The sequence below is a fragment of the Phyllobates terribilis genome, unplaced genomic scaffold, assembly GCF_046119375.1.
Source record: "Phyllobates terribilis strain yellow unplaced genomic scaffold, ASM4611937v1 Scaffold_19__1_contigs__length_20705806, whole genome shotgun sequence".
In the NCBI taxonomy this organism is placed as follows: domain Eukaryota; kingdom Metazoa; phylum Chordata; class Amphibia; order Anura; family Dendrobatidae; genus Phyllobates; species Phyllobates terribilis.
The window spans coordinates 4927595-4950308 of record NW_027362779.1 but is presented as its reverse complement, the minus strand read 5'-3'; positions in this window follow the sequence as shown (position 1 = coordinate 4950308).

The following is a 22714-nucleotide window of genomic DNA, read 5'->3' as shown; positions in this document are numbered from 1 at the left end:
ATGTGGCCCTTACACCTGATATATAAGGGCTGAGTACAGGCGGCTGCTGGGGCCCCTGATACCATTGCTATGTGGCCCTTACACCTGATATGTAAGGGCTGAGTACAGGCGGCTGCTGGGGCCCCTGATACCATTACTATGTGGCCCTTACACCTGATATATAGGAGCTGAGTACAGGCGGCTGCTGGGGCCCCTGATACCATTGCTATGTGGCCCTTACACCTGATATATAAGGGCTGAGTACAGGCGGCTGCTGGGGCCCCTGATACCATTGCTATGTGGCCCTTACACCTGATATATAAGGGCTGAGTACAGGCGGCTGCTGGGGCCCCTGATACCATTACTATGTGGCCCTTACACCTGATATATAGGAGCTGAGTACAGGCGGCTGCTGGGGCCCCTGATACCATTACTATGTGGCCCTTACACCTGATATATAGGAGCTGAGTACAGGCGGCTGCTGGGCCCTTGATACCATTACTATGTGGCCCTTACCCCTGATATATAGGGGCTGAGTACAGGCGGCTGCTGGGGCCCCTGATATCATTACTATGCGGCCTTTACACCTGATATATAGGAGCTGAGTACAGGCGGCTGCTGGGGCCCCTGATACCATTACTATGTGGCCCTTACACCTGATATATAAGCTCTGCTGGGACTCTGTATCCCGCCTGCATTGCATAATGGGGCCCCTGAATACTCTGCACATAAGGGCCCATAGCTCTAATTATGTTGTTTGCAATAGTCGCCCTCCTGCCACCCTGTAATATCGGGTCCCTGCCTGGTGTGGCCCCTATGACTTAATGTCCCCCTGTAAGTGCAGTACACCAGTTATCAGTCTGCACGGCCAGGGTCCGGGACCCCTGTTGTTTTTGTGCTGGCTTTGTAATATATGTTCATTATCAGGGCGCCCTCTTCTCAGACATCCATCTAATCATCCGTCTGTATTTGCCATATGGAGGTTTCCAGAAATAGGGCAGAACCTACTGGACTTCTGTGAAAGTTGACGAATCTGTTGAGCGCGGCTGAAGCCTCCTGGGAGCCGAGGTAAAATCAGTGGCCGTGGTAAAATTGTGGAGCGGTGGGGTCTGAAAAAGGAATCATGACTATAAGGACAACGTTTGCACAAAGTTATTTCTTTCGAGCCCAACAGCCACTGTGTAAACCTGACAAAAATGCCCCCATCTATCCATCCATTCATCACTCTCATACTCTGTCTATGCAGGTATGTATCTCATCATTCTTCCTTACGGAGTTTCACATTGACCAGTCGGGGCTTTGGTCCGAACTCCCCCACAAAACTGGATTCGGTAGTGTGACGAGGCCATAGGCTTAGTAGACTGCGCCTCCAGTAGGCGTACACACCTGATGCACGACAGAGGGCACATTCACTCTGTCTGGACCATTATAGTCTATGGCCACGTCAGATCATATGCCCGAATCCCGTTCAGGTAAAGGCTGCAGCAGGTGGCTGCTGCCTTCTGTGCCCCTCTCCTCCGCCACTGCCATTCCCCCCAACACTCAGAGCCACAGTGTATGTATATATATATATATATATATATATACACTACTCAAAAAAATAAAGGGAACACTTAAACAACAGAATATAACTCCAAGTAAATCAAACTTCTGTGAAATCAAACTGTCCACTTAGGAAGCAACACTGATTGACAATCAATTTCACATGCTGATGTGCAAATGGAATAGACAATAGATGGAAATTATTGGCAATTATCAAAACACTCTCAATAAAGGAGTGGTTCTGCAGGTTGGGACCACAGACCACATCTCAGTACCAATGCTTTCTGGCTGATGTTTTGGTCACTTTTGAATGTTGGTTGTGCTCTCACACTAGTGGTAGCTTGAGATGGACTCTACAACCCACAGAAGCTGCTCAAGTAGTGCAGCTCTTCCAGGATGGCACATCAATGCGTGCTGTGGAAAGAAGGTTTGCTGTGTCTGTCAGCGTAGTGTCCAGAGGCTGGAGGCGCTACCAGGAGACAGGCCAGTACACCAGGAGACGTGGAGGGAGCCGTAGGAGGGCAACAACCCAGCAGCAGGACCACTACCTCCGCCTTTGTGCAAGGAGGAACAGGAGGAGCACTGCCAGAGCCCTAAAAAATGACCTCCAGCTGACCACAAATGTGGATGTGTCTGCACAAACGGTTAGAAACCCACTCCATAACGGTGGTATGAGGGCCCGACGTCCACAGATGGGGGTTGTGCTCACAGCCCAACACCGTGCAGGACGCTTTGCATTTGCCACAGAACACCAGGATTGGCAAAGTCGCCACTGGCACCCTGTGCTCTTCACAGATGAAAGCCGGTTCACACTGAGCACATGTGACAGACGTGACAGAGTCTGGAGACGCCGTGGAGAGCGATCTGCTGCCTGCAACATCCTTCAGCATGACCGGTTTGGCAGTGGGTCAGTAATGGTGTGGGGTGGCATTTCTTTGGAGGGCCGCACAGCCCTCCACGTGTTCGCCAGAGGTAGCCTGACTGCCATTAGGTACCGAGATGAGATCCTCAGACCCCTTGTGAGACCATGTGCTGGTGCGGTTGGCCCTGGGTTCCTCCTAATGCAGGACAATGCCAGACCTCATGTGGCTGGAGTGTGTCAGCAGTTCCTGCAAGATGAAGGCATTGAGGTTATGGACTGGCCCGCCCGTTCCCCAGACCTGAATCCGATTGAGCACATCTGGGATATCATGTCTCGCTCCATCCACCAACGTCACGTTGCACCACAGACTGTCCAGGAGTTGGCGGATGCTTTAGTCCAGGTCTGGGAGGAGATCCCACAGGAGACCATCCGCAACCTCAGGACATTACATCAAAGTTGAATGAGCCTGTAGTGTGTTTTTCCACTTTAATTTTGGGGGTGACTCCAAATCCAGGCCTCCATTGGTTAATAAATGTGATTTCCATTGATGATTTTTATGTGATTTTGTTTTCAGCACATTCAGCTTTGTACAGAACACAGTATTCAATGAGAATATTTCATTCATTCAGATCTAGGATGTGTTATTTCAGTGTTCCCTTTATTTTTTTGAGCAGTGTATATATAAATATACCAGGATGGGGGATATTAACAGAATTGGGGGACATTACCCCTATAACAGTGTAAGCAGCAGACCCCCTCCCCCTTAACAGGGCATAATGACCACATTTTTTGCTTACATTTTTTTTCTATTTTCCTCCTCTAAAACCTAGGTACGTCTTATGGTCCGGTGCGTCTTATAGTCCGAAAAATACGGTATATGCATTCAGCATATATATACTACTAGCTATTGAACCCGTTCTACGCCCGGGTGGCGAGCATTTTTATTGGTATATGGTCTCCCATGCTGGTATGTGCTGCCCCCCTCCTTGTATTTGTGCTGCCCCCATCCTGTCCCCACCATCCAATCCTGGTATGCGTGGTACCCCTCACCCCCAATCCTGGTATGCGTGGCACCCCTCACCCCCAATCCTGGTATGCGTGGCACCCCTCACCCCCAATCCTGGTATACGTGGCACCCCTCATCCCTATCCTGGTATGTGTGGCACCCCTCATCCCTATCCTGGTATGTATGGTACCCCTCATCCCTATCCTGGTATGTATGGTACCCCTCATCACTATCCTGGTGTGTATGGTATCCCTCATCCTGGTATGCATGGTACCCCATCCCTCATCCCGGTATGCATGGCACTCCATCCCTCATCCCCAATCCCGGTATGCGTGGCACCCCTCATCCCCAATCCCGGAATGTGTGGCACCCCTCATCCCCAATCCCGGCATGCGTGGCACCCCTCATCCCCAATCCCGGCATGCGTGGCACCCCTCATCCCCAATCCTGGCATGCGTGGCATCCCTCATCCCCAATCCCGGCATGCGTGGCACCCCTCATCCTCAATCCTTGTATGTGTGGCACCCCTCATCCCCAATCCCGGTATGCGTGGCACCCCTCATCCCCAATCCCAGTATGCATGGTCCCCTCACCCCCCAATCCTGGTATGCGTGTTACCCCTCACCACCCAATCCTGGTATGCGTGGCACCCCTCACCCCCGCAATCCTGGTATGCGTGGCACCCCTCACCCCCCAAATCCGGGTATGCGTGGTACCCCTCACCGCCCAATCCTGGTATGTGTGGCACTCCTCACCCCCCAATCCTGGTATGTGTGGCACCCCTCACCGCCCAATGCTGGTATGCATGGTACCCCTCACCCCCAATCGTGGTATGTGTGTTATCCCTCACCCCCCAATCCTGGTATGCGTGGTACCCCTCACCCCACAATCCTGGTATGTGTGGTACCCCTCACCCCCAATCTTGGTATGTGTGTTACCCCTCACCCCCAATCTTGGTATGTGTGTTACCCCTCACCCCCAATCCTGGTATGTGTGGTACCCCTCACCCCCAATCCTGGTATGTGTGGTACCCCTCACCCCCCAATCCTGGTATGTGTGGTACCCCTCACCCCCCAGTCCTGATATATGCATGGTACCCCTCACCCCCCAGTCCTGATATATGCATGGTCCCCTCACCCCACAATCCTGTTATGTGTGGCCCCCTCATCCCTTTCACACTGTACACACATACACAAAAAAAAAAACAGTTATACTCACCTTTCTTCTCTGTACTCCAGCGCTGCTGCGTCCTCTTCTGCCAGAGGCCGGGGGTGGAGTGCGGCGCTGGAGCACCGCACTGTCCGGCGCCATTTTGCTGAAGACACACTGTAAATGTGTCTTCAGTAAAATGACGCCGGATAGCGCAATGCGCATGCGTCAATCTGACGCCTTCACTCCGCCCCCGGTCTCCAGCAAAGAGAGGCGCCGCAGCAACGCTCCTCCCGGTCAGGTAAATATGTAAGTATGGCGCCGGAGATCGCGGTATGCGTTCAGTGTCTACGCATCCCGCGATCTCCGGCGCCATACACCTCCTCTTACCTGTAACGGCTGGATGCCTGCTTCTCTCTGGAGCCAGGCTGCGCATCACGCATGCGCAGTTTATCGAATCTTCAGACAAAGACACGCATGCCGCCTTATATATACTATGGTAGATCGGCCCACTCAGTTGCACACAGAAGTAGCCACCGGAGCGCCGTCTCCTTAAGTCTCTCACTGGTTTATTTGTAGATGCTGCATAAGCCAGTGAGGAGTTAGCAAAAATAAATACGTGCTTTCTGACCTAAGGAAAAACAAAACATAACATACAGCCGTGTTGCTGTGGGGATCTGCCCGCTCAGGAGAACAACCATCCACTAGTTCAGCTTTTCCTTCTTAGGACACAAAGCGCTGGAGTTCCTCTCTACAGCCCTACTGAACACTGAATGCCTTAGAAGGACGACTATATACATCCTAGTCCCCACCCTGGGGTGGAGATATGGTGAATGACCTCCCAACCCGTTCTATGGTCGTTCACAAAAACCCAGCCCTTAAAATGGCCGATTAATCCCTCTCAACACATAGTATGCTGGTGTAAAACTTATGGGCTTCAAATCACTGAAGCTAATAGCCTCAGTGAAACATACCTCCCCTCCAGCACTTTGCCAGTGACTTTGTCACCATGTATATATAATCAGCATACTGTATATATATTATAAGCATACTCTATATATCCTTTTAAAAGCAGAAGTGTCAATAAATTATTTTTATCAGTTAACAAAATGCAGAGTAAAGTTTGATGGATGAACCAAGATCTCAGTAATAATAATTGTATTTTTTTTTTATTAATATTAGGATAGAAGGGAGGGACAAAACCAGGAACAGAATCAGTAGGCAAACTCATAGTCAGGAGGACAGCCGGGGTCAGATACCAGGTGATCAGTAACCGCCACGTCTGCGAGCAGTATGAATACCGCGGAGCCTGGTGACAGAGGTGATACTGAGATTGTCCGGGCAGAGATGTAACAGTCAGAAGGCCACCGGTAGATGGTGAAGGTCCTTCTGTACAGCTCCAGCAGTGATGGTGGATCTGCTGGACTTCAGGGCGCTGGATGCGGAGGTTTACCGTCTTTTAGATGTCTCTAGGGGAACGGTGACAACACGCAAATACGCGAGCAGCCCTGGATAATCCACGCCGGCAGGATGATAAGATCCGGCGGAAGATGGAACCTATGAGAAGAGAAGGAAATATAATGTAAGTGATGGGACTCCATATGACATGATACTACTGTGCGGTCACTGTGGCCGGACGCAGAGGAATCTCATCACACAGAGGTCAGGGATCATCGTCAGCCATCATACATGTGACAATCCCATCACCGACAGATGACATCTGCTCCACATGAATTATTCTCACTGACGACATCACACAACATGGAGATGACTCTCACACTTACCTCGTCTCTTTTTCCCCTTTTTCCCATTTTCTGATTTTTCGTTGTCAGCTGGAAATTCTGATCAGAAAGAAGAAAAAACAACAACTCACTAAAGACATATTGTTATGGGGTCTGCATTGTATCGCTCCTGTATATAGTACATAGATTGTTCTAGTCCTGTCCCCTATAGTCCTGACAATCTGGTATTACACAATAGGGCAGAATAAGTCCTATATACCGGACATGACCTCATATGAGGGGCATTAGATGTGTCACTAATATGGAGCAGTGAACGCCCTGTGTGCCGCCATATGGTGCATCCCTAATGAGCGATATTCTACTATAGGAGACGATATCTCATTATGATGGCGGAGGTTACTGGATGCAACAATGTATCACAGAATCCATGATAATACTGTACAAAATTACAGAAATGGAGACACAGTATGGGCCCATGGGCAAAGTAATTGGGTTCCTTGAAACATGGATAACATAGGAGACCCATTAAAGAAAAACTATGTGGAAATATTTCACCCTTGATGACAACATTCACATTGTTTGTGCTATAGACATGTACATACCTGACAATGGGGACGAGGACGGCAAGCTGGTTATAGCATCGTCTCTAGCAGATTCAGGAAAAGATCCTTTCTGCCTGTTAGGAAGAAGAAAAACGTGTAAATCACAAGTAAATTCAGTATAAATGGGATTGTCTCACTAGAAGAACCCTGACTATAAGGCCTAATAGGACATATGAAAGTCATAGTGGGGAAGTCTCCTGCTCAAAACGACCTTCTATGGAAACAACTAGCAACAATGGCCGGCATGTAATACTACATATCTCCTGCAGTGTGGGCAAAACTAACAATGCCTGACCGGCAGCAATTATGGGTTGTTATCTCCAGCGGATTCTGAAGCCAATAGCCAATGACCGCTGATCATGGGGCGGTGGATGCTGCATTCAATATTATGGTATTTATGTCCTATATTTGGTATTGTGCACATATATTAGCCTGGAGCTCCCAATAATGACCCCATAATCTACTCACATATCTGAGATGTTTCTGCTGGATGCCGGGGTACACTCTGGAGGAAACTTGACAGCGGTGGTACAGAGCTAAAAAAGGACAAAAATAAGATATGAAATTCAATTTTTTACTTTTAGAGGTCTTTTTATGTATTCTGGATTTATTGATCACTTACTTTAGAAAGCCTTTTAGAGGATGTTGTAAAATTTTGGAAGAAAAGGCTCTCATTATCCTCACTTGTGTCCTTCTCCTCTGAGACAATAGGCTTGTTTGTATCAGCATGATCTACAAGACATAGGTAATGAAGTGTTATTAGCGGTTGTCAGTATAACACAGTCACCATTTATCACTACTATTAATGGGAACCGATTGTCACATATTATTGAAGACGAGACAAACAGCCGCTTAGTCTAGATGACGTCTTCTACTTACTGATAAATAAGCTGGTGTCCTCATCTGAAACAAGCCGAGGAATGTACTCCGGCTTCTGACTTAGAAGGTTTTCAAATTCTAAGTCACTCAGGAATGGATAACTCTTGATCTCAAATGCTCCTCCTGGAAAAAGAAAAACAAAAGTGATGCGGACATTGTTAGAGGCTGCTCCATATCTGAACAGTATATCTTAATCTTAAGTAATGACAAAACCGAAGGAAACAAACTGAAAGTTATATTATGGAGAACTAGAAATAGGCAAGCAGATAGAGAAGTGCTGATCCTCATGGACAGGAGCGAAGAGTCCTCGTTGTAAAAAGTGAATATTAATACTAATAAAGTATATCAGTTACCTGTCCCAAGTCTTTGTGCAGGATTTGTTCTGAGCAGGTCATTAATAAGGTCCTGAGCATCGGGGGGAGGAGCGCGATCCCAATCCCAAATTATGTCTCCTGTTATATAGAAAATTACAGAAAATAAAACCTCTGTTTTGGACTGTAAGATAAAGTAGAGGAAATAACTAAATTCATGTAACCAGTCAAAGCAATGATCGGATTATTCTACTTACCAGTGACAATATTTTTATAGAGCTCAGATAGGGAATCCCCATGAAATGGTACATATCCCACCAGAAACTCATGCAGGATGATTCCCATTGACCACCAGTCGGCAGGTCTTCCATAGCCTTTCTTCAGAATGATTTCTGGGGCCATGTAAAGCGGGGTGCCACAGTCCTGGAAACCAACAGAAGGTAGAAATGAGAATCGATGAAATTATTATTATGACAAGTTCTCGACATAAAAACTCAATGACAGAAGATAAAATATCAGTTGAAAAGTTCTCTAGAAATGAAGAACGTAGAGAAGAGACAATAGTGTGATGAGATTTGTAAAGAACCATCTAAGTTCCTGTAAGTGATGCCAACCTCATGGTCCTGGAACTCTCTGGCGATGTCCTCCAATGATTCCTTGTGGGTGTTGGTTTCTGGTATCATGACACCAACTTTTGAAATCCCAAAATCGGCGACTTTAATGTGTCCAGCCGGTGTAATCAGGAGGCTGTGAAAGAGAAGATGGTTTTAGGCTCACGGGCTGTGTGGTAATAAATGATAACTTTCCCCCCTTTATTAAACTATAGGGGGCACTTACTTCTCTGGCTTCAGGTCTCTATGCAACACACCATAGCTGTGCAGGTATTCCACAGCAAGTATCGCTTCAGCAAAGTACAGGCGGGCCAAGGGGACAGATAAAGGACCCCTGGTGCTTAGGAGGGTCCCACAGTCTCCACCTATAGAAGAAAGGAAATATGAGCGGTGAGGGGTTTATACAGCAGATCACCACGATGGATCATGAGAAGTGAGCGGAGACATTGGGGCAGGAGAGAATATATACAGATATAATGTATAGAGCACAGAATATTAGTCTGAGGTCATGGTGAGATGTCGTCCATGTCACTAATAAAGTGATGTCTCATCTCGTCTACAGCTGGCGATACTGACGTGCTCAGTGCGGACATACAGGGAGATCACACACATCAATGACTTTCCATAATATCTATAGTAAATGCTCTGCGGGGATGTAACCGTCCACGGGGACAAGTCCTAATGATATGAGCGGTGATAAGATGTCAGCAGACATGGGCTGAATATAATACATGTACATGTCCTACCTCCTACATACTCCATGACCATACACAGGTGAGATCTAGTAGGGAAGGAGCAGAGCATGGAGGTCACAAAGGGACAGTCAGCGAATGTCAGGATGTCCCTCTCCAGATAGGCCCCTTCCACATGTTTTGGAGTATCCAGGTCCCGCTTGGCAATTTTCTTCATAGCGAAGATCTTCTGTGAGTCTTTATGGTGAACTAAGTGGACGGACCTGGAGAGAAGAAGAAACCATGGTTTATAGTGAATCCTTATTAACAGTCCGTCTATAGAAGTCATTATATGATCTTCTGTTCTAATGTTTAATACCAGAAGTCCGACCATTACTAGAAATCCACATCTAGAAATACATTAAATAATACTACATAGATCATCTATGGGAGGGTCTACACAATGCCACGTCTGCCGGACCCTCACTCAGGTCACATTATCACCTATGGGAGGTCTGCACAATGCCACGTCTGCCAGACCCTCACCCAGGTCACATTATCACCTATGGGAAGTCTGCACAATGCCACGTCTGCCGGACCCTCACCCAGGTCACGTTATCACCTTTCACCTCAGATCATGTCCCTATGATAAGACTGAATGGCAAAGCACAGAGGATGAAGCATTATCATAGGGAACCCTGAGAAATGTGGCTTATGCTAACTGAAATCTCACCCAAAAGATCCGCTGCTGATCATCTTAGATGTTTCGTAGTCGCTCATACGCGGCTTTCTCGCCTGGATCAATGATTCCATCAAGTCCTAGAAAAGAAGAAGAAGAAGAAATGATATTAAGATCTAGAAGCTGCTGGAGAAAATCTCCAGATGCAGAAACGTCTCCCCCTATATTATGTCCCAGCTGATGTCACTGATCCGATAGGTGAGCAGAAACCTGCTGACGGATTCCCTATAATATAAACGCTATTATCTAATGCAATAGTGTCATCTCCTCTAATAATAGAGGCGCCCCCTGGTTATATGGGGGATAATACTGGACGGGTCATTTACACCCCGTGATCTGGTGATACACAGACATCTACCTCTATAATACTTACACCGGCAGGTTCTTGGATCTCCGAGATCTCTAAGATTACACTGTCAGGATCCAACAGCTCAGTTGTTTCTAAAATAGCGATAAAATGATGAGGAAATAAAATGTATTAGAGGATATTAATCCTACAGACATAATACAGCAATATAATGGAGAAATGACTATTCTGTATGGAGGACTATGTGGGGCCTATTATTCTGTATGGTGGAATATGTGGGGTCCATTATTCTGTATGGAGGACTATGTGGGGCCCATTATTTCGTATGGAGGACTATGTGGTGCCCATTATACTGTATGGAGTACTATGTGGTGCCCATTATACTGTGTGCCGGACTATGTGAGGCCCATTATTCTGTATGGAGGGCTATCTGGGGCACGTTATTCTGTATGGATGACTTTGTGGGACCCATTATTCTGTATGGAGGACTATCTGGTGCCCATTATTCTGTGTGGAGGACTTTTTGGGGCCCATTATTCTGTTTGGAGGACTTGTGTGGCCCATTATTCTGTGTGGAGGACTATGTGGGGCATTATTCTGTATGGAGGACTATGTGGGGCCCATTATTCTGCATGGAGCACTATGTGGGGCCCATTATTCTGCATAGAGGACTATGTGGGACCCATTATTCATTATGGAGGACTTTGTGGGACCCATTATTCGTTATGGAGGACTTTGTGGGACCCATTATACTGCATTCTGGTTGGCTCGTGACTTTTTCCAAGTTTTTCATTTTGGCTCTCTGTATGTTTGATTACAGAGTGGAAAGAGTAACTATGACATTATCCCCTGTTCTCTATAATATCCGGATATCTCCTGTAGAAGGTTGTGTGATCGGCTCACCTGTAGTCAGATCGCTGCTCGGCCTCGGCTGACTCGTATTAGGGTCAGGGGTCTCTGGGGTCACATTTTGCTCGTCTTCGGTGTCGCCTTCTGGTGTCTCCTGATTGATAGAATATATAGAATTACCACGAGGAACCTTCCACTAAATCACCAAATCCACAAATCAGGAAGGACTAAACCCGCATTTACAGACGCACCAACTGTAACTATACAGATCAGGCGCCATCATGAGGACTTTTATCAGATAAAATGGATTAAGATGAGGTAACATTGCAAAAACATTAATATGGATAATAGAGGGAGACAGAGGCGGAAATACAGACTTCCCACCACTGAGCTGTGACTACATCTGCAGAATACAGACTGCCATCAGCAGAGACAGGCGGCCATATTACCTCCTGTGCTTGCCAGGAGCTGACAGGGAGGCCGATAAGATCTAACACCAGATCTTCTGATATCTGGCTGGTGATCTGGAGAAGATCAGAAAACAAGGACGTGTGATAGAGAAGATGATGGATCCTTACCGGGCGTTCCGATGAGCGGGCCGGACCTTCCAGTACACACAGGACTTTTTCGGCCAGTTCTTTAACAAAAGACAAATCTCCATATTGAGATCTTTTTTCAGCCTAAAAAGAAGAAAAGAAACACAAATGAATAATCTCGAGATGAGAAAGATCACAATGAAGGCCGCCATTGTATCTGACGTCTGCTCCTCTCTGCAGATACATTGACTACATATCTGGGGTCTTGTCCTGTTTTATATTGGAAGAAAGAAGAAGCTTCTATCCCACCATTATTATCCATTATTGTGGAGAAGATTTGTGCGGAGCGTCCACCATTTACCTGCTGTGGAATGTCCTAATGTTCCATAGCGAGAAACTGCAAGTGCTCAGTCACTATGGAGTCAACAACGGCAGCCATGACCCTGTGTAGATTGTACATAGTGACTGTGAGCTCTGATGTCATAATGGCCAACCATCACTAGTGATGTCATCATGGAATCTTGTGATGGAATCTTTTAGCGGCGGCTCTGCACAAATACATGCTGCCAAGCAATATTTAAAGTGTGTGGGGGCTCATGCTGTATATAGGGGGCTATGTGAGGGCTCAGCTATTTATAGCGGGCTATGTGAGGGCTCATACTGTATATAGAGGGCTATGTGAGAGCTTGGCTGTATATAGTGAGCTATGTGAGGGCTCATACTCTAAATAGGATTCTGTGTGTGAGCTCATACTGTACATTGGTGCTATGTATGGGCTCTTACTGTATAAAGGGTGCTGTGTGTGGGCTCTTACTGTATATAGGGTATGTGTGTGGGCTCTTTCTGTATGTAGGGGGATGCCAGCACACTTAATTCTGCTCAATAATAAGTGATACAGTTAATAATATAAAATATAATTCATATGTTAATATTGAGCAGAATTAATTTCAGCCTATTGATTCGGCCTACACAACAGTCACATTTCTCATGTGGCCCCTCAGTAATATTACTTTCCCACCCCTGCTCTATTATGTATAGCGCTCTGTTATGTGTAGTGCACCCGAGCACCTGCATGTTAATCGCGTGACTTATCACATGATCTATCAAAGGCAATTTTGTGACATGTCATGTGATACATCGGGTGCTGGGAGCCCACGGCTCCTAAACTGCCCAGGGCCCTGGCTACTCTTAATCAGCCCCTGCTTCTATCCCACCATTATTATCCATTATTGAGAAGTTTTATGCGGAGCTTCCGCCACTTACCTGCTGTAGTAATGCCCTGATGTTCTGAGGTAAATCCGTCAGATACTCTGAGGTGAGATGACCTCGGTGGTATTTGGTCAGGCAGTCCCTTACAAGCTCCACCACCAGCCGGTGAGTGAAGCTGAGGACGGCGTCGGGTGGTAGAAGCACAATCTCAGGGCGATTGGTGGTAAGAATCTCCCATAGAGCTTCTGACGCGCCCCCTGGGACATATTCCTTTTTGAGGGGAATACCCGGCACCGGATCAGATGGGGGGTTGTAGTCTCCGAGCGGCTGTGACCCGGTCCCGTGCCCAGGGCGTCAAGCTAAGTGTTATGTGGCAGTCCTTACTGATGTTATAAGAGTTCTTTTGTGTCGACTACGCCACCCGTTGTGATGCGGTCACTGTGGCCGCCGCTGCAGCAGGGTCCGCTGAGGCTGATGGTGGATGCGCAGCTTGGTGGGATAACCCCCAACGGGAGGGGTATAGCCTCAGAGGGGACAGGCGCAGAGGATGGGGGTTGTGGTGGTGTGGTGCAGCCGGTAATGAAGACAGACTCGGGTTGTGCAGTTAAGGGTGTTTACTTACTGCTGATGTTTCGGTCACTCCAGCTGTTAGTGACCACCCGAGCCATGCTGCGTCCACCAGGTCCTGGATCCGGCCAACCCCCAAACAAGTCCGGAGCGTGGCCCTGAGCTCTCCCTCTGTCCTTTCTTCAGCCGTCCCCACCAGTGATTCACCTAGGTCCAGCTCCCTCGGGCCTTCTTTTGGGACACCCTTGGCCTTGGGTTCCCTGACCCTCCACGTGGTGTGCCTTCGGGGTGAATGTGGTGGGTGACCGTGACAGACACTGCCCACGGTCTCCGGTCTCTGGCTGGGGAATGTCTTTGCCCCCACCAGCTTGGGTTCCGGTACCCTCTTGCTGACTCCTCACCCGGTGCTCTAATTTGGGTTCTTGGGTCCCTTCAGTCTTCCCCCTCTGGGTCTTTCTCTTTCTTTCTCCTCTCTCTCTCTCCAGGGCTGCTGTTTCCTTCTCTCTCCTCTCCAACTGACTTGTTCTCAGCGTCTGACCCTGATCTAAGTTGGTGCCCTCCTTATATATCCCTCTATGTGTGAGCTCAGGTGACCAGCACCCAATGAGCTCCTATCACTACCCAGACTGCTCCCCCTATCTGCCCCTACACTACATGGGATGTACCACCCCCCTCCCACTCCAGCCAGGAACAGGCTCGGTTGTACCTGCACATTTCTAAGTGGGAGTACCGTCGGCCTGCTCCTCTGGAATGGGATGTATGTAGTGCATGCAGTCTATCTGAGCTCAGTTCCACACTCCTTCCTTACCCGGGAGTGGAATATCACACCTCTGGTTTGAGGTGCAATACCCCTGTAGCAGCCGAATCCTCAGGGTGCTACATTCCCCCCTGGTAAATCACAGCACGTCCTCGGGCTGTAAGACAAAACACCACAAAAACAACAATTTTTTTTTTTTTTTCATAAACATAACCATATAAAACATTATATAAAACAGTAAATATATATATATAAATAACATTCTCGTCGTCTCTTTCTTTCTTCCTCCTCTGGTCACCGTGCAACTCGTGACCAGGTAAAGTGCGACAGAAAAGCAGTTTCTCATAAAACCAGTAGGGGGCGCCTTAGAAAGCGCAACTATGTACAGGGGAATTTGGCCGTTCTCAGTCCCCGGCCAAGTAAAGGGAAAGGGATGGCTGCTCACAGTCCTCAGCCTGGTTTGGGTAGGGGACACACGGGTTAAACTGTTCACTGGTCCCAACGGGGACTAAACTTTAAAGCAGTCACGGTTACTTGGGTACCCCGACAGGTAACTATATACAGTCCTTTGTACTATCTCAGTCATAGTACCTTCTAGCCTTGAACCCGTCCGGGTCTTCTGGCTCCTCCTCCCTACACCGCAACTCCTCCTCTGTCAGGCGATGCACGTGGAGGGCGTAAGGTCCCTTGGCACACTTGTGCCGGGTGAACGTTACCTCGTCACCGACGTAGAGGTCACGGCCTTTGTGACCCTCTGGCAGGTGGGACTCGACGTCCCGTCGGGTAACGAAGACGTCACCCATGGTGTTCCGGTCCTTTATGAAGCCCCACCCATGCTGCGCATTAAACTTTATTACCGTCCCGATGGTACGGGGACGATTTGCTGCACAGGGGTCCCTTCTGGTCCGACTCTTTTGCTCCGCGCTGCGGGTCTGGGCCCATTGCTCTCTGACCCGCCTCTCCTCCCGTTCTCTCTTAAACTCTGCCAGCTGTTGACGGCAACACTCTGTGCGTTCAGCTGCGGCTGCCCGAGTCTCTCCGGTGAACCCCATCAAATCTTCTCCCGTGGGGTCCCACACGAATTGGGCTTCTTCTAGTGGAGGCGAGACCCGAGTCACGGGCTTTGGAGCCGGGATCAGGGGCTCACACAGGGGACCTAACTTCTTTTGTCGCTCCAGTTCCAAGAATTCTTCGGGCCAGATGAAAGGCCGCCCGTCCGGCCACGCTAGCTGGCTGAAGGGGTCCTCTCCCAGATATGGCACCCTTGGTGTTTCGGGTGCGGGCGCGATGGTGGGGGCGCCCAGGTTACCCAGGCCTTGCGGCCAGGCCGGGGGCATCTGGAAGGTAAATGGAACTGTTAACACGGCGGCGCCCTGGGCTACCTGGCCTTGCGACCAGGCCGGAGGCTCCGCGGAGGTAGATGGCTCTGCTGGGGATGCGGCGCCCGGAAACGCTAGGCCCTGCGACCAGGCCGGAGGCTCCTCTTCCTTCGCCACGCTCCGGGTCACGACGCGTGACGTCACCGGGGTCGCGACGGCGGCTTCCGGTCGGGGCCTAGTCGGTGGCGGTGTCATGGCGGTCTCGGGTACGGCCGGGGGACCTTCAGGCTCTGCGACGGGGAGCTGGGGCAGATAAGCGGTCTTCCGGTATGGGGTATAGGCGTCCCCCTTACCTGCTGCCATGCGTCTCGCTCCCTCTTCTGCGCCGTCTCCGGCCTTGGGTCCTCCCGCGTCATCCGCAGAGGCAGTCGGTGTCTTCTTCCAAGGGAGCGGGTTCCGTGGACGGGTTCCAGCTTGCTGGGCCATCTCCCGGCCCCACTCCGCCAGGATCTCCCTCTGCACTCGGGCCATCCTTCCCGCGAGGCCCTCCAGGGCACTCCGCGCGCACTCCCGATCTCGGGGAAGCTGCGCCAGGATCTCCGCTAAGCCTAGCGGGGTTGTTGACTCCAGCAGGCTCCTGACCATCGGGTCGGTGCTGCTCTGCTCTCCTCTTTCTTCCTTTTGCAGGCTCCTGGCCAGCGGGCCGGTGCTGCGCTGCTGCCGCTCCATTCCCGGGTCTACTCTTCCTCTCCTCGACTCCGGGTGCTCTCGCTCTGGACACCTTGCCTCCGGGTGCGCTCGTTCTAGACTGCTCCAAGCGACACCCATCTTTTTTCTTCTCTTTCGTCTCCTCCCACTTAGAGGGCGGTCCCGGGGCAACTCGGTGACTGTCAGCTCCAGGGGGAGTTCTTTCACGCTGACAGACACCTCCAGCATCACAGTCTCTGTTGGTGGGGGCGGTTTCCACTTTTGGCGCCATTTTCTGTCCTGGCCCACGATGGGAGGTGGCCTCTTGCCCTCCTTTGGCACGCCCATAATGGCGTCCGCTGCTCTTCCAAGGCGGGAAATCTGCGGTTTTGGCGGGAAGCGTCGCCCAGTGGCGGGAAACTCTGCAGATGGCGGGAACAAGCTGGAAATGGCGGACAATCGGCGGGAAACGACTGGTGATGGAGTCCGATGGCGTGGACCCTCCGGAACCGGCGGGAGACTTCTTTCTGAGGTAAACTTGCACTTTTCTTCAGGCACGCAGTACCCGGGTGTTGCGGGCACGTAATCCTGCCGACTACGCCAAAGTTGACGCGCCCCCTGGGACATATTCCTTTTTGAGGGGAATACCCGGCACCGGATCAGATGGGGGGTTGTAGTCTCCGAGCGGCTGTGACCCGGTCCCGTGCCCAGGGCGTCAAGCTAAGCGTTATGTGGCAGTCCTTACTGATGTTATAAGAGTTCTTTTGTGTCGACTACGCCACCCGTTGTGATGCGGTCACTGTGGCCGCCGCTGCAGCAGGGTCCGCTGAGGCTGATGGTGGATGCGCAGCTTGGTGGGATAACCCCCAACGGGAGGGGTATAGCCTCAGAGGGGACAGGCGCAGAGGATGGGGGTTGTGGTGGTGTGGTGCAGCCGGTAATGAAGACAGACTCGGGTTGTGCAGTTAAGGGTGTTTACTTACTGCTGATGTTTCGGTCACTCCAGCTGTTAGTGACCACCCGAGCCATGCTGCGTCCACCAGGTCCTGGATCCGGCCAACCCCCAAACAAGTCCGGAGCGTGGCCCTGAGCTCTCCCTCTGTCCTTTCTTCAGCCGTCCCCACCAGTGATTCACCTAGGTCCAGCTCCCTCGGGCCTTCTTTTGGGACACCCTTGGCCTTGGGTTCCCTGACCCTCCACGTGGTGTGCCTTCGGGGTGAATGTGGTGGGTGACCGTGACAGACACTGCCCACGGTCTCCGGTCTCTGGCTGGGGAATGTCTTTGCCCCCACCAGCTTGGGTTCCGGTACCCTCTTGCTGACTCCTCACCCGGTGCTCTAATTTGGGTTCTTGGGTCCCTTCAGTCTTCCCCCTCTGGGTCTTTCTCTTTCTTTCTCCTCTCTCTCTCTCCAGGGCTGCTGTTTCCTTCTCTCTCCTCTCCAACTGACTTGTTCTCAGCGTCTGACCCTGATCTAAGTTGGTGCCCTCCTTATATATCCCTCTATGTGTGAGCTCAGGTGACCAGCACCCAATGAGCTCCTATCACTACCCAGACTGCTCCCCCTATCTGCCCCTACACTACATGGGATGTACCACCCCCCTCCCACTCCAGCCAGGAACAGGCTCGGTTGTACCTGCACATTTCTAAGTGGGAGTACCGTCGGCCTGCTCCTCTGGAATGGGATGTATGTAGTGCATGCAGTCTATCTGAGCTCAGTTCCACACTCCTTCCTTACCCGGGAGTGGAATATCACACCTCTGGTTTGAGGTGCAATACCCCTGTAGCAGCCGAATCCTCAGGGTGCTACACTTCTACTTGAAGATTGTCCAAAAGTAATTCAGCCATAGAAGCTGCAAGTGCGATCAGTCACTATATATAATAGCGAGAAACTGCAAGTGCGCTCAGTCACTATGGGATAGCGAGAAACTGCAAGTGCGATCAGTCACTATAGAATAGCGAGAAACTGCAAGTGCGCTCAGTCACTATGAAGCCAACAAAGGCAGCCGTGAACCTGTGTACATTGTATATATAGTGACTGTGAGCTGTGATGTCATAATGCCCGACCATGACCTGTGATGTCATCATGGAATCTTGTGATGGAATCTTCAAGGAGTGGCTCTACACACATACATGCTGCCTAGCAATATGCTTTTTTGGCCGTCCTCTTTTATTTCCAAATACAACACAACCAGGATAAGGGAATGTTCACACGTTGCGTTTTTGCAGCATTTTTTTCCACACCAAAAACCAGGTTGTACTCAGGAAAAACACTGCATACAATCCACACTTATTTGCTGTGTTTTTGCAGTGTTTATACTTGTGGGTTTTTTTTTTTCATTCATTTGAATGGGTGAAAAATGTTGCAAAACCCCTGAAAGAATTAACATCCTGCAAATTTAAAATAAAAAAAGGAAAAAAACGCAGCATGTGAATGAGACTTTAGAAATCTCATTCACTAAGCTGGTACTGTAAAACGCAGTGTTTTAGCAGCAGAAAAATAACCCTGAAAAAAATGCCACTTGTGAACATTCCTCAAAGATATAATAGTCATATTATGGGAAATATTGTGTATATTTATTCCTCGCGTGTCTTTTTTTACCAAATAACATTTACCTCATTGGTTGGAGAGTTTACTATTAACAACTGTGACAAATATTGAAGAATTAATGATAAGTGACCCAAGTGATCAATCATTTACGTCATTAATGGTGATGGGCGAGCACTAAAATGCTCGGGTGCTCGATGCTTGGGTCGAGCACATTGGAATACTCGGCTGCTCGACCCGAGCAATGAGCCCAATGTAAGTCTATGGGAAACTCGAGCATTTTTCAGGCGGCTCCCCCCGGCGGTCTGCAGAGGGCCTAAAAATTGCCCAAATCGATGGGAACAGTGCTCAAATGACATGGGAACAGCATGGGGAAGACCCCTGGAAGCATTTCTGACTCCCAGGTCACTGCTGTCAACAACGTTGTCAGAAATATTTATGCCACTTTTACGGACTCACAATAAAACATACAAAAACGAAACCAAAATGGATTTTCCTGGGAAGTATGTTAAGGAACATCCTTTCCAGGGTTATAACTTGTATATAGGGGAAAATAAATAACCAAAAACAAAAATACTCCTCCACACCTTGGGCTATGTTCACACGTAGCGTTTTTGATGCGTTTTTGCACTTTTGCATTGCTTTCAACCAACACAAATGCATTCACCAGGAAATGTCATTTTAACATTTTACAACCTTATCTGGCCATGTGTTGTGTGACACGTCATCAGACACATGCATACAGTGCTGAAAAGACATGGGAACAGCATGGAAGCATCTCTGACTCCCAGGTCACTGCCTAAAAGTGTGCCCATCATAAGAGATGCTTGGCGCATGCGAAGATGCCTCCCGCCATGGACCTGTCGTTACAGACTTGCAACAATCACCGTCCACGTCCTTGTCCCTCCTCAGCGTTCAGTTCCTTGGAATGCAAGTGCAAGTATGCAGGCAGCCACCCACCTACCCACCGGCTGCAATACTATACTGACAAATTTTTGACAGCTACTTGCACTTGAAATGTAGCCTTTTAGGCTCGTGGAGGCAGAAGCTTTTCATAACCTCATGTCGGCGGCGGCCGGGTGTCCATACTCTTTCCCCAGCCACCACTATATTTCCCGGTATCGCCTCTGCCTTCCACAAGCACGGGTCCCACAACATTACCCGTGCCCTCCCCAGTGCACTTACTGAGAAGGACCGCCTAACCACAAACATGTGGACAGGTGAACGTGGCCAGGGACGGTACATAGCCAGTCCACAACTTTTTTTTTGCTGACAGTTGTATTTAGCTCGGTGAAAGGACTGGCATAGAGGGAAACCGTATCTAACCTGGGTGTCATTTCTCCCAGGAAGTCCTGTAATTCAGCTTGTTGCAGAAGCAATGGCAGTCCGTCCAACATCAACTCGCACTTGTCGGTGGTGCTTTGACACACACACATCTTTCTTTTCGCATTTTATTTCTTGAATACAGAGTTGGACAATGGCCTGATCTGTAATGCTTTTTGAGAAATAACATGCATAAGCATGGCCGATCCACATTAAAAAAGCAGCCACAGAGTGTCCGGAAACCTTCCCCCACAATTTTATTAGCCAGGGCAGCTTTTCGGCAGGGTTGGACGGGCCCACCAGAGAACCGGAGACTACTCCGGCGGGCCCTGGCTTCTCCTTCTGGAGAGTTCATAGTGCCGAGGTGAGGCCATGATGATGATAGAGGCCACCATCTGCTTAGTTTTCTGTTACTTGAAATGCAAGTGCAAGTATGCAGCCATCCACCCACCCACAGGCCGCAACACTAAACTGCCAGATTTCTGGGCAGCTGCTTGCACTTGAAATATGGCTTTTTAAGCTCGTGGAGGCGGAAGCTGTCCACAATCTTATGGCGGCGGCGACTGGGTATCTATACTCGGTCCCCAGCCGCCATTATTTTTTCCGGTATTGTCTCCGCCTTCCACAAGCATGGGTCCCACAACATTACCCGTGCCCTCCCCAGTGGAAGGACTGCCTAACCACAAACACGTGGACAGGTGAATGTGGCCAGAGACGGTACGGAGCCAGTCCACAACTTTTTTTGCTGAGAGTTGTATTTAGCTCGGTGAAAAGACTGGCGTAGAGGGGAACATCATACTGTGTGTGGGGGAATGTACTGTGGGGGCATCATACTGTGTGGGGGGAATGTACTGTGGGGACATCATACTGTGTGTGTGGGGGAATGTACTGTGGGGACACCATACTGTGTGTGGGGGGGAAATGTACTGTGGGGACATCATACTGTGTGGGGGGAATGTACTGTGGGGGCATCATACTGTGTGTTGGAGAAATGTACTGTGGGGGCATCATACTGTGTATGTGTGGGAGTTTACTGTGGGGACATCATACTGTGTGTGGGGGAAATGTACTGTGGGAGCATCATACTGTGTGTGGGGGGGAATGTACTGTGGGGACATCATACTTTGTGTGGGGGGGATGTACTGTGGGGGCATCATACTGTGTGTTGGAGAAATGTACTGTGGGGGCATCATACTGTGTATGTGTGGGAATTTACTGTGGGGGCATCAAACTGTGTGTGGGGAGGAATGTACTGTGGGGAATCATACTGTCTGTGGGGGGAATGTACTGTGGGGACATCATACTGTGTGTGGGGGAATGTACTGTGGGGACATCATATTGTGTGTGGGGGAAATGTACTGTGGGAGCATCATACTGTGTGTGGGGGGGAATGTACTGTGGGGACATCATACTTTGTGTGGGGGGGATGTACTGTGGGGGCATCATACTGTGTGTGGGGGAATTTACTGTGGGGTCATCATACTGTGTGTGAGAATTTACTGTGGGGACATCATGCTGTGTAGGGGCATTATATTGTGTGTGAGGGGGAATATACTGTGGGGGCATCATACTGTGTGTGTGGGAATGTACTGTGGGGGCATCATACTGTGTGTGGGGAGGAATGTACTGTGGGGGCATCATACTGTATGTGTGGGGGGAATGTACTGTGGGGACATCATACTGTGTGTGGAGAAATCTATTGTGGGGACATCATACTTTATGGGGAGGAATGTACTGTGGGGGCATCATACTGTGTGTGGGGAGGAATGTACTGTGGGGCCATCATACTGTGTGTGGGGGGGTGTACTGTGAGGACATCATACTGTGTGTGGGGGGGAATGTACTGTGGGGACATCATACTGTGTGTGGTGGAATGTACTGTGGGGACATCATACTTTGTCGGGGGAATGTACTGTGGGGGCATCATAATGTGTGTGTGAATAGCTGTTTATCATCGTACAATGATTGAATAACGGGAGCAGATGATTTATAAAAAGCACTGAATTATATGGTGTGGATTTGCTGCTACTGTGTCACCCCAGGCCTGGATGCCACAAACTTGTAAGGCTGTGTCTGAGAGCAGGAGGGAGGTTCTCTGGTCATGGACCATTAGCATGCAGCACCTCCTGTCCCAGGCCAGTAGGGGGAGCAGGCTGCCCCTATAAAAGCTGGTACTGAGGGCAGGGTTAGGGAAACCAGGACCTACTTCTGAAGCATCCAGAAGGGTTCCCAGAAGAGAGGGACAGGTCAGCGGCAGCTGAGGAGTCAAGGAGGCTAAGGAGGAACAGCAAGCCAGGGACAGAGGCGACGAGAGCTGGTCCTGGCTGAGAGAGAACAACATACCGGACACTGGGATCCGAGGCTGTCAGAATTGCAAGTCCTGCAGCAGATCATCTACTTGCGAGGGATTTTAGGTCCCTTGGCCTAAGAAGCCTGGAAGCTCCGCCACACAGAGGGACCGGTACAGCACAGAGAAGCTACAGGTACCTAAGGCCCGAGTCGCAAGTCATAAAGGCGTAGT